The sequence below is a fragment of the Apostichopus japonicus genome, chromosome 11 (genome assembly GCF_037975245.1).
Source record: "Apostichopus japonicus isolate 1M-3 chromosome 11, ASM3797524v1, whole genome shotgun sequence".
NCBI classification, from domain to species: domain Eukaryota; kingdom Metazoa; phylum Echinodermata; class Holothuroidea; order Aspidochirotida; family Stichopodidae; genus Apostichopus; species Apostichopus japonicus.
The window spans coordinates 5,022,421-5,031,823 of NC_092571.1; the positions used below are offsets into that span (position 1 = coordinate 5,022,421).

At 40.8% G+C, this 9,403-nt stretch overlaps 1 long non-coding RNA gene across 1 annotated transcript; it reads left to right on the forward strand.

Moving 5' to 3' along the window:
* The first annotated feature begins 1,296 nt into the window (after positions 1 to 1,296).
* Positions 1,297 to 5,981, forward strand: LOC139976328 (uncharacterized). Its single transcript, XR_011796088.1, has 3 exons — positions 1,297 to 1,891; positions 3,383 to 3,611; positions 4,227 to 5,981. It is a non-coding gene; the product is annotated as an uncharacterized lncRNA (long non-coding RNA).
* Positions 5,982 to 9,403: the final 3,422 nt, after the last annotated feature.

Sequence of the window (9,403 nt, forward strand, 5' to 3'; positions counted from 1 at the left end):
AACAATATAGTCATGAGTTTGAAATGTCATGTTACAAGGCACATATTTCCAATTCTTTAGACCCATATATAGGGCCACATTGGGCCACCTATTCTTTCTATCTGGTGGGACCTATGCAGAAGAAAATTTGTCTTGCATTGGCAGTTCTTTACTCTGTGGAAAGTACCTTTGCATTTAATATTGTTTTTGTGTGGTTCCAAACCGGTTTTGAGTGGTACCTTGCATATTTAATCTGGGTCAATGCTACGATAACGGGCATTTGGGCCATATTTGGGGGTGTCTGGCAGGCCCTTAGCAGTAGAAAATTTGTCTGGCATAGGCCATTCAGTACTTTGTGGCATTCATGCATTAAGGTGACATTGGTTTCAAGTGGTACCTCGTTCGTTTGATCAAATGCCTTTTTATGGGCCCTTTTGGGGCGTCTGGCGGGCCCTTTGTAGCAGAAAATTTGTCTGGCATGATGATTTCCATAGTCTGTAAGATCAACCCGAACATTCCAAACCGATTTTGAGTGGTACCTTGCATATTTAATCTGGGTCAATGCTACGCTAACGGGCATTTGGGCCATATTTGGGGGCGTCTGGCGGGCCCTTAGCAGCAGAAAATTTGTCTGGCATGGGCCATTCAGTACTTTGTGGCATTCATGCATTAAGGTGACATTGGTTTCAAGTGGTACCTCGTTCGTTTGATCAAATGCATTTTTATGGGCCCTTTTGGGGCGTCTGGCGGGCCCTTTGTAGCAGAAAATTTGTCTGGCATGATGATTTCCATAGTCTGTAAGATCAACCCGAGCATTCCAAATCGGTTTTGAGTGGTACCTTGCATATTTAATCTGGGTCAATGCTACGCTAACGGGCATTTGGGCCATATTTGGGGGCGTCTGGCGGGCCCTTAGCAGCAGAAAATTTGTCTGGCATGGGCCATTCAGTACTTTGTGGCATTCATGCATTAAGTTGACATTGGTTTCAAGTGGTACCTCGTTTGTTTGATCAGATGCATTTTTTAGGGGCCCTTCTTGGGCGTCTGGCGGGCCCTTTGCAGCAGAAAATTTGTCTGGCATGGGCCATTCAGTACTTTGTGGCATTCATGCATTAAGTTGACATTGGTTTCAAGTGGTACCTCGTTCGTTTGATCAGATGCATTTTTGGGCCCCCTTTAACCGGCCCCAGGGGCCACATGCAGCAGAGCGACCACGGCAGACATCCACTTTTGGATATACTGGGTTTTTCCACAAATGTTCCAATACTCAGATATTGGTACCTCGTTCGTTTGATCAAAGTGCACTGGGCTGCCGGTGTAGCAGTACAAACTGTCGCAAATATTCCATATTCAGTATATACTGTCCCAGTCCCACTGGGACAGTTTATACTGAATTTACCAGTACATTTAGTCTCCCAGACCTTTTGTACAAGGCCAGTTGGTACAGACTGTCTCCCAGGACAGTTTATGCTATGATGAAACGAGGGGGGGACATTATTTGTTGGTCGCTTATTTTGTTGTAACTTGTGTCCCCCTGAACACTATGTCCGCATTAGCATGTACGTTCGAGTAGCAAAAATGTAATTAGTAATGGACTCTGGCAGTATCCGTATTATTAGCAAACTGTCGCATTTCGGCTTCCGTATATTTAGCAGTAAAGTCGTGCGACAACTAAATATGGAAAAGCTAGCGGAAAACGTGAGACAAATTGCGGATATTCTAAGAGATGAGAGCTATCCAAGTGGGTTTACAAGAATAAAACAGAGAAGGATCTTACGGAGACAAAGTCAGGCTTTCAGACTGGCTGAAAATGGAACTCTTGCGTACCGAAATTGAAGGAAAGTTTTGCTATCTAGGGCTTCTCAACTCGCCCAAATCGAGGCAGCTCATACTGACTAGTGACATCTATAAGGTAATGTCTGTAACTTACAGTATAGGATACACGATATGGTATTGGTTGTTAAATGGCGAACGGCCATTCCACAGTTAAACTATAACCAGGCCTCTAGGACTGATTGGTGCACAAATCATGATATTCTTTTACCACGTTTTGTTAGTTGTAAAAACTCATTCGCAAAAGTCAAGCAATTGCTTATGCAACATTATAATCAGTTGTATGCTTGAGCAAAGTGGTAAGTGCATGAACAAAGTTATTAGGGCCTATTTCTTTTCGTTTTGTTTACCCAATTTTCTTAACAAATTTTTGTGAAAATTATTATAAATTTCTACCTCTTATCGCCCTGCCTATCATAAAAGATAACAACAGATCACTAAAGCTTACAGAGCTAGTCTGGTTTGCATGCATGGGACACTATAAAATGCAATTATTGGACTATAGCATATAGCCTAGCCAACTTCTAGAGGAAAGAGGCACTAATACTGTACATAACAAATTCATGCTCATTAATTTTGGTTGGTAAGAACAGATATTGAAGGCCTTCAAGGGCGGCGGAACCGGGGGGGCACAGGGGGCACGTGCCCCCCCCCCCCACTTTTCCTCAGGTTAAAAATGTGCCCTTTTTCTACATAAAAATTGAGGTGTCTCAAGTTAGCAAGAGGCCAGGGAACCAGAATGAACACTCGGGAAGGGCCGTTTCCGGCCATCTGAGGGGTTTGTAAAACCAAAAATGTTCTTGTACGCTCCGCGCCAACCGACGGTGGCGCTCCGCTCAGATAGTTGTGCATACAATTTTGCAAATCCTGGCTACGCCCCTTACTTTTAATGAATTTCTGTGGATCAAACTCAAAGCTATTTCGAATGGAATAAAATTGGTTAAGATATTAACAAGAAATATACTCTAATTCGGAAGATTCCTACATTAGCAACTAGCATGATTTCACCTCATTTTGTCTCAAAAGAAAACTTGTTTTTTGTTTCCCAATTGCACATTGGATATTGCAGTGCTAGTATGCATATTTTCCTTGAAGGGGGGGGCGGGGGCGGGACGTTGATGGAGTGATGTGTATACACAAATAAGTTAATACAATAAGAGTTATCAAGGGTACTAAATATAAGGCTGCATCAGTCCAATCGAATTTCTGCAAAGTGCCCTTTGATGTCGGTGCCCCCCCAGATTAAAAGTGCTTCCGCCGCCCTTGAAGGCCTTATAGTACTTTTTTAGGTGTGGCATATTCTCTACATGCCAAACCTCATTGCAGAAGAAAACTCCTTAAATATCTATAGACCCAAATAGTGGCCATGCAATATGTACAATAATGGGAATATTCCATTTCAAACACCGATATAGAGTTGTAATTCAATTTTAAGGCACTTCAGCTAGAATTACCAATCCTGCAGCCCATATATTTGTGTGTTTTTTTTCTTTTTCTTTTTGTTTGTTTTTTTTTTGGGGGGGGGGGCAAAAAAACATGATATCTCATGAATTTTCTTATCTCTTTGAAGGTGTTCATCTTTGCATAGATAATCCAGACAACAGACTATGTCTATTGTCTAGATTCTATTGGAAAACTATCAACGTTGATGTAACAAGTTTTTTTCAACCAGGGAGTTGTGGAACTCCCTGGTTCAACAGGATGTCAAAGCGTCATTGTCCTGTAGACCTACGAACAAGTCTCCATAGCATTCCTGTAACTGGATTATGGAAACAGGATGTCCGCAGTATGCAGTGAAGGTTTAGTATAGTTAATGTCACTCTTTCTGGACAAATTCAACATTTACAAGCTTAAAGGTAGTCTGTATTGGCCCTAAATTTTGGCCACTTTAATTGCTAGAAGTTTTCAAAAAGTACTTTCCTGGGGGTAATAACCCTTTTAATTGTGCTCAGACATTCTAAATGATGACACGAGATGATTGAATGTCCCAGTGAGGTAAATTTCCTCCAGGGAAATAAACATACTTAAAGAATTTTGTCCATATTGAAAATTTGGCATATTTAGGGCCTATACAGCACACCTTATAGCCACACTCTGGCCTAACTGCTGAGCAACCATCAATATAGGCATATAATTGTAAGTTGCAAAAAGTGGCGTATCATTTTTCTGGTTTAGTGGTTGAAGAGATTGTAAATATATGGTACAGTATGGTTTAAGTTACATTTTCATGTTTGCAAGGTAAAAATAATTGGCCTAAATCCACCAACACCCTGTTTCGATCAGATATCCCACTGTTTTTTATCTAGATCTGTGTACAGAATGAAGCAATGGAATAGAACAACAGTCAAGGCAAAGCCTGCAACTTGTAAATGTTTTTGAAATTAGCACCTAAATGCTGTCTTCTTTCTTAACAGGTTGGTGTAGATCTTATTGGTCCTCTACCAGTGACAGCTGCCAAGCGACTGTACATCATAACACTGTCTGACTTCTATTCAAAGTGGCCTGAGACTAAGGCAGTGCCTGACAAGACTGCAGCATCAACTTCTTATTGCATTACTGATGTGATGATGAGGTAAGCATGTCTTAAAAAGTGAATAATTTTCTGTAGTTAGTTCCAATATGAATGGCATCATATCTGTTATTTGTACCATGCAAATAACTTGTAGTGCATGGCAGAATGCTGTGTTTGAGCAAAATTATTTCCAAATAGGTATTAAGCATACAGAAAGGTCACGAAGGTAGGTGAGAACTGAGAAAGTGTACTGTAAATCTTTGCAGGTTGAGTCCCCATTAACAAGTTTATATGTACATAGTTTTTGTTCCTATATTTACTTGCAAAGGTTCCACCATATAGCCTGACAATTGTCTTCATTTGATTTACATCCCCAAAAAGTGATTTTGGCTGGACATGTTTCACTGCAGCAGACACTGTTTATTTGTTCAAACAAATGATGAGTAATAATTAAGACCACATTCCACAGCTAGACACCACCTATTGTGTGTTGTTTTTCAAAATGGTGTTGGACAGTTTGATACTGTAACCACAGGGAACTTTTCTGTTTAGAAAGTGTGAACTTATTACTACTTGGCTGTTTTGACAGGAATTTCGACAAGATAAGAGAGATAATGTATCAACTGAGTTTTGGTACCATTTCTCTGTTAGGTCCGTTGTGGAAAATTGCTAAATGTGTTTGTGTGTGTGGTGGGTGATATTTCCTGAAACCTGGGAGAGGGACCCCTTTTTCTTTCTTTGAAGGCGTGTTTCTTGGTTCTGGAAATTGTGTTCAAGATAAGTTCTCATAGTAAAACATATAACCGACCATATTCTTCTTCCTGTTGTAACTTTTGCTGTTATGGATTTCTGTGTAAGTCTTAACGAAAAACCTGTTGGATACATGAGAATCAGCTATTTTATTTGTAATTTACAATCAAGATTAAACTTTTGACGGTATCAAGTTGCACATTAAAGCATTATATAGGTAATCCTACTGTTTGTGGAAAGGAGTTCAAGGGGGGAATTCTAATAGGGAAACTTCTGCATGGTTTTATAGAGGTCTTTACCAAACTCTAAAGAGGAAGTTTCAAGTACATATTGTTTGAAGAAGAGTGACAGTAGTATATCATTCTAATCAAGCAATACCTCCCTGCTTGAAGGATGCTCTAGAAAGCATGGATTATCTTTAGTTGCATCAGAGCTACAAAGGGAGAGTCATCATTCCAGTTAAATTTCCCCATGCAGGGGGTAGGAAGTGAGGGTGGGCACACAACATCAGAGGGACATTTTCTCATTCCACAACCACCACTCGATATGCTATAAAACGATACACACCGGCCATATCACTTAAATATATATGATGTGTTGGTATGTTATCAATACTATTTAAATGTTAAACGTGCTATAAAAAGATATGGGATGCCATTTTAAAAATAGCATGTACAGACAGTGCCCCCCCCCCCTGCTCTTACCTCCCTGATCCCATGTATAATCATTGTTCACTCTTTGCCCAGTCTGATATAGATTCAGAATATTGCGTTTGTGCATGACTATCATCCAATTTCATGTTTTGATTTTTACTATATTAACTTTCTTTGAACAAACTTTTCTCTACAAGAATGACATATTTAAAGTGTGAGAAACATGATGAGACAAAAAATCTAGCATATTGCATACTGCTCTGTCCTATTTGCTTTATTCTTTCCCTTATTTGGCTTTGTTTTGTTTCCTGTATGTTTGCAGCTCTTTTGAAGAGGATAGCGTTCTAATATATCTTTTCTAATTTGAACCACTTTTGTCCAATAAGAAACATTCATAATAAGAAACAACGAACCTTTATCACTGGAATTGCCTGGAATGCCATTTGTCTATAAAAATGAAAATTTGCTTCACGCATGGCCATCACAACGGGGCTTAGGGGGCAGAGGGTGGGAGAATGGCCCTCCACCTTGTTGAGAGGGAGAAAACCTTGACTCGACGATTGAGTGACAAAAATAAGGAAGGGTAAAAAAGTAAACAATAAAGTAGTAATGAAAGTCAATAAATAGGTGCCAAGCCCATACGGAGAGGGTTGGGGCAGTATTGACATTTCAAGGTCAGAGAAATATCCAGCTACTTCATGGTTGTTATTAGCAAACAAAAATATTTTGGAACTCATCACAGATAGGTCACAGACTTAAGAACACCCCTCCCCAGGACACACATTCGATAACTTACCATCCCAACTCCCCCCCCCCCCCCCGTATCCTTGCACTCAAAATTATGTGTATGGGCCTGAGTTTTGTATACAACGTTGCCGATTTCGTTTAGGATGTAACTTGAAAACACCCTCGGTTCCCGTCCTATAATGAGCTTTACGCACGGATGAAATTTCATATTGGCTAGGCAACTCTCGTAGACCCATGAAGTACAGTTACCATACTTGCCAAATCTTACCCACTGTGTGTTAGGGAAATACGGCAACAATGAAGTTTGGACTCCTTTAAGTTCGTAATATTTTACCTCTGCAATTTGTCATTTTTTGTTGTAGCTTTTGCATTCCCTATCCCGTACCCGCCCTCCGTTGGGGGGGGGGGGGAAGTTAAGTTTATACTATCTCTCCCTCTGTAAAGATGACTAGGAACGCAATGTAGTTGCCGAATACAACATGCAACATATACGGAGGATGAAATAGCAGCAATCACAACAAAAACATGATTAACATCTTCTACAGATGGAAGACTTCCTTTTTTTTCCCCGTTCTATTTTTTGTTTTGCAGCAACGCACAACGTCTCATTTATTTCCTGTAACATTTAACTCTGATGTATGCTTCTGCTCTAATTATTGATATAATGAACTCAATTGCCTTTTGAATGTCGAAATGCTTAAATTTTATGCGGGACAAAATATGCTATGAAGTATTTGCGGACATTCCGTACCAGGACATTTCGTCCGGCGGGACTATATTTGCTGTGAGGTGGGGACACAATTTTCAGCAGATAATGTCCGACCGGACTAAATATGCTGGTACAGATTGTCCCCGTGGACACTTTGTACAGGGGGACACTCTGTACTGTCACACCGGTCTAGAAGACCGATAAACACAAATTTCATTAGCCGTGTATATAATCAGGGGACCGAATAGTCAAGCATTCTTAACAAATGAGAGGTTCTGTACAAACAGGGATATCAAATATCCCCCCCCCCCCCATTCCCAAAAGAAATTAATAATAGAATACTATAACCTATTATCTATGATCTCGTTTGGGAGAATTACCGGCAAATTTCGTAGAAGTAGAACAATTTATTTCACATTGAAAAACAACGCAGCGAATCAAAAAAGTAGTACAGGATATTTATGTTTCCTTCATTTTCTGACAGTATTTCATACTTATATCCCTTTTCTCATTCTGTTCTTTTCTGGACCGGTCGATTTTAATCAACTGGAATTTATTTAACCCTGAAGATCGGTTTCTACATGTTTTTTGCAAAGTGAACTGAAACCAACTATGTTCTGTGATTGGGAAACATCAACTTTCCTCAACAATGCTTGCGTCACTACTTCTGGAGCTCCATAACATCCAGGCGTTGCCATACCATATCCAATCCCACTTGTGGGTTAGTAACTTGAGCAGAGCGTAATCTTTTGGCATGTAGTGACGACTTTTCACCTAGCCATTTTATCAACAGATAAAGTTCTTCCCTGGGCAACAAATTTAGGTCCTTAATCACATCTCTAAATGATGCCTTCCACGCTCTGTAATGTTCTGGTTTCTCGTCAAATATAGTAAGCCTGGAACTCACCAAGTCTTTCCGAATGAGATACTTAGCGAGGTCTTCAGACTCTTGCCGGTACTTTGCTCTTGTCTGAGTGATGATTGGATTTCTTAAAGCCACCTGATCGCTAAAATGGTGTTGAATATAATCACTGATTCGCTGATTGGAATTTACTTCGGAATATCTGCATCACGTAATTCGTCATGGCTTCCTTATGGTTGGTCTTCATCATACACTGCGGCTTCAGCTGAAGCAGCAGCTACCTTTTCACTTTGAAGAATAAGCACACCAGCGTCCAGTGCTGCCTTTTGTTTCAACAGTTCCGCCTCTTTGTTTGCATATGCGAGCAATGTCCGAGCCGATTCAACCTTAGCTCGTGCCTCCATTGTTGCTGAAGTCGTGGACGATCCATATATGCTTGAGCTATTAGTGGATTTTGACTAAACAGATTTTGTGTCAACGTTAACTGATTCACGATGTTGCCTTGTACGAATGTCGTGATCCATTGTTTTAATTTTGTGTGTTTCCTTATCCGCTGCTTCGCTGGGTTCTTTCTCAATACGGAAAAGTCTTCCTGATCGTGTACCCATTGCTATGCCTTGATTTTTATTGTGATACCCTAGCGATAAACACGCAGGGCGATATTCAGCCAGACAACCATTTCCCATCAAACCCCAAAACAAAGATAAACATTGACAAGGTCATAAACGTTTGCCAGCAGTTTAATTCAAGTAAATGTTGGTGAAAGAGTGAGTGGATGGTAAAAAAGACTATCACACTCCAAGGTTAGAAAAAATGAGTAAGATTAAGGCTAAATGATCACATCTAAACCAAGCGATGTCAAATTGTAAACAAAACGATTTCTGAGTAGTCGAAAGGAAAAGTGTGGCGCTTTACTAAAAAGTTATATAAATACTGTAACGCGCCGTCCTCGGTGGTGTGCGCAAGGAAGAGTGGGACTGCGGAAACACAGGAATGAGGCTGTCGACAGGGGTTTACCCGTTTATTTACGATCTATATACATGCCAAGATGGTGCACAGTGGTCGTGCATTACAGAGGCAATTGGTAAATTACGAAACAAGGTTTTAACACATGCTCAGAAGTCGATAAAGTTCAATATACCACAGTACATTACTAATGGCGGGTCTCGGCGCGGAGGGCAGAACGATAGACCTCGGCGCTGAAGATTGGGCTATGCGAATGTTGGCCCTCGGCGGAGTTGGCGGAATGGTGAACGGCGGCGCAGTTGGCGCAGTTGGAAGAATGGTGAACGGCGGCGCAGTTGGCAGAATGGTGAACGGCGGCGCAGTAGGAGGAATGGTGAACGGCGGCGCAGTCG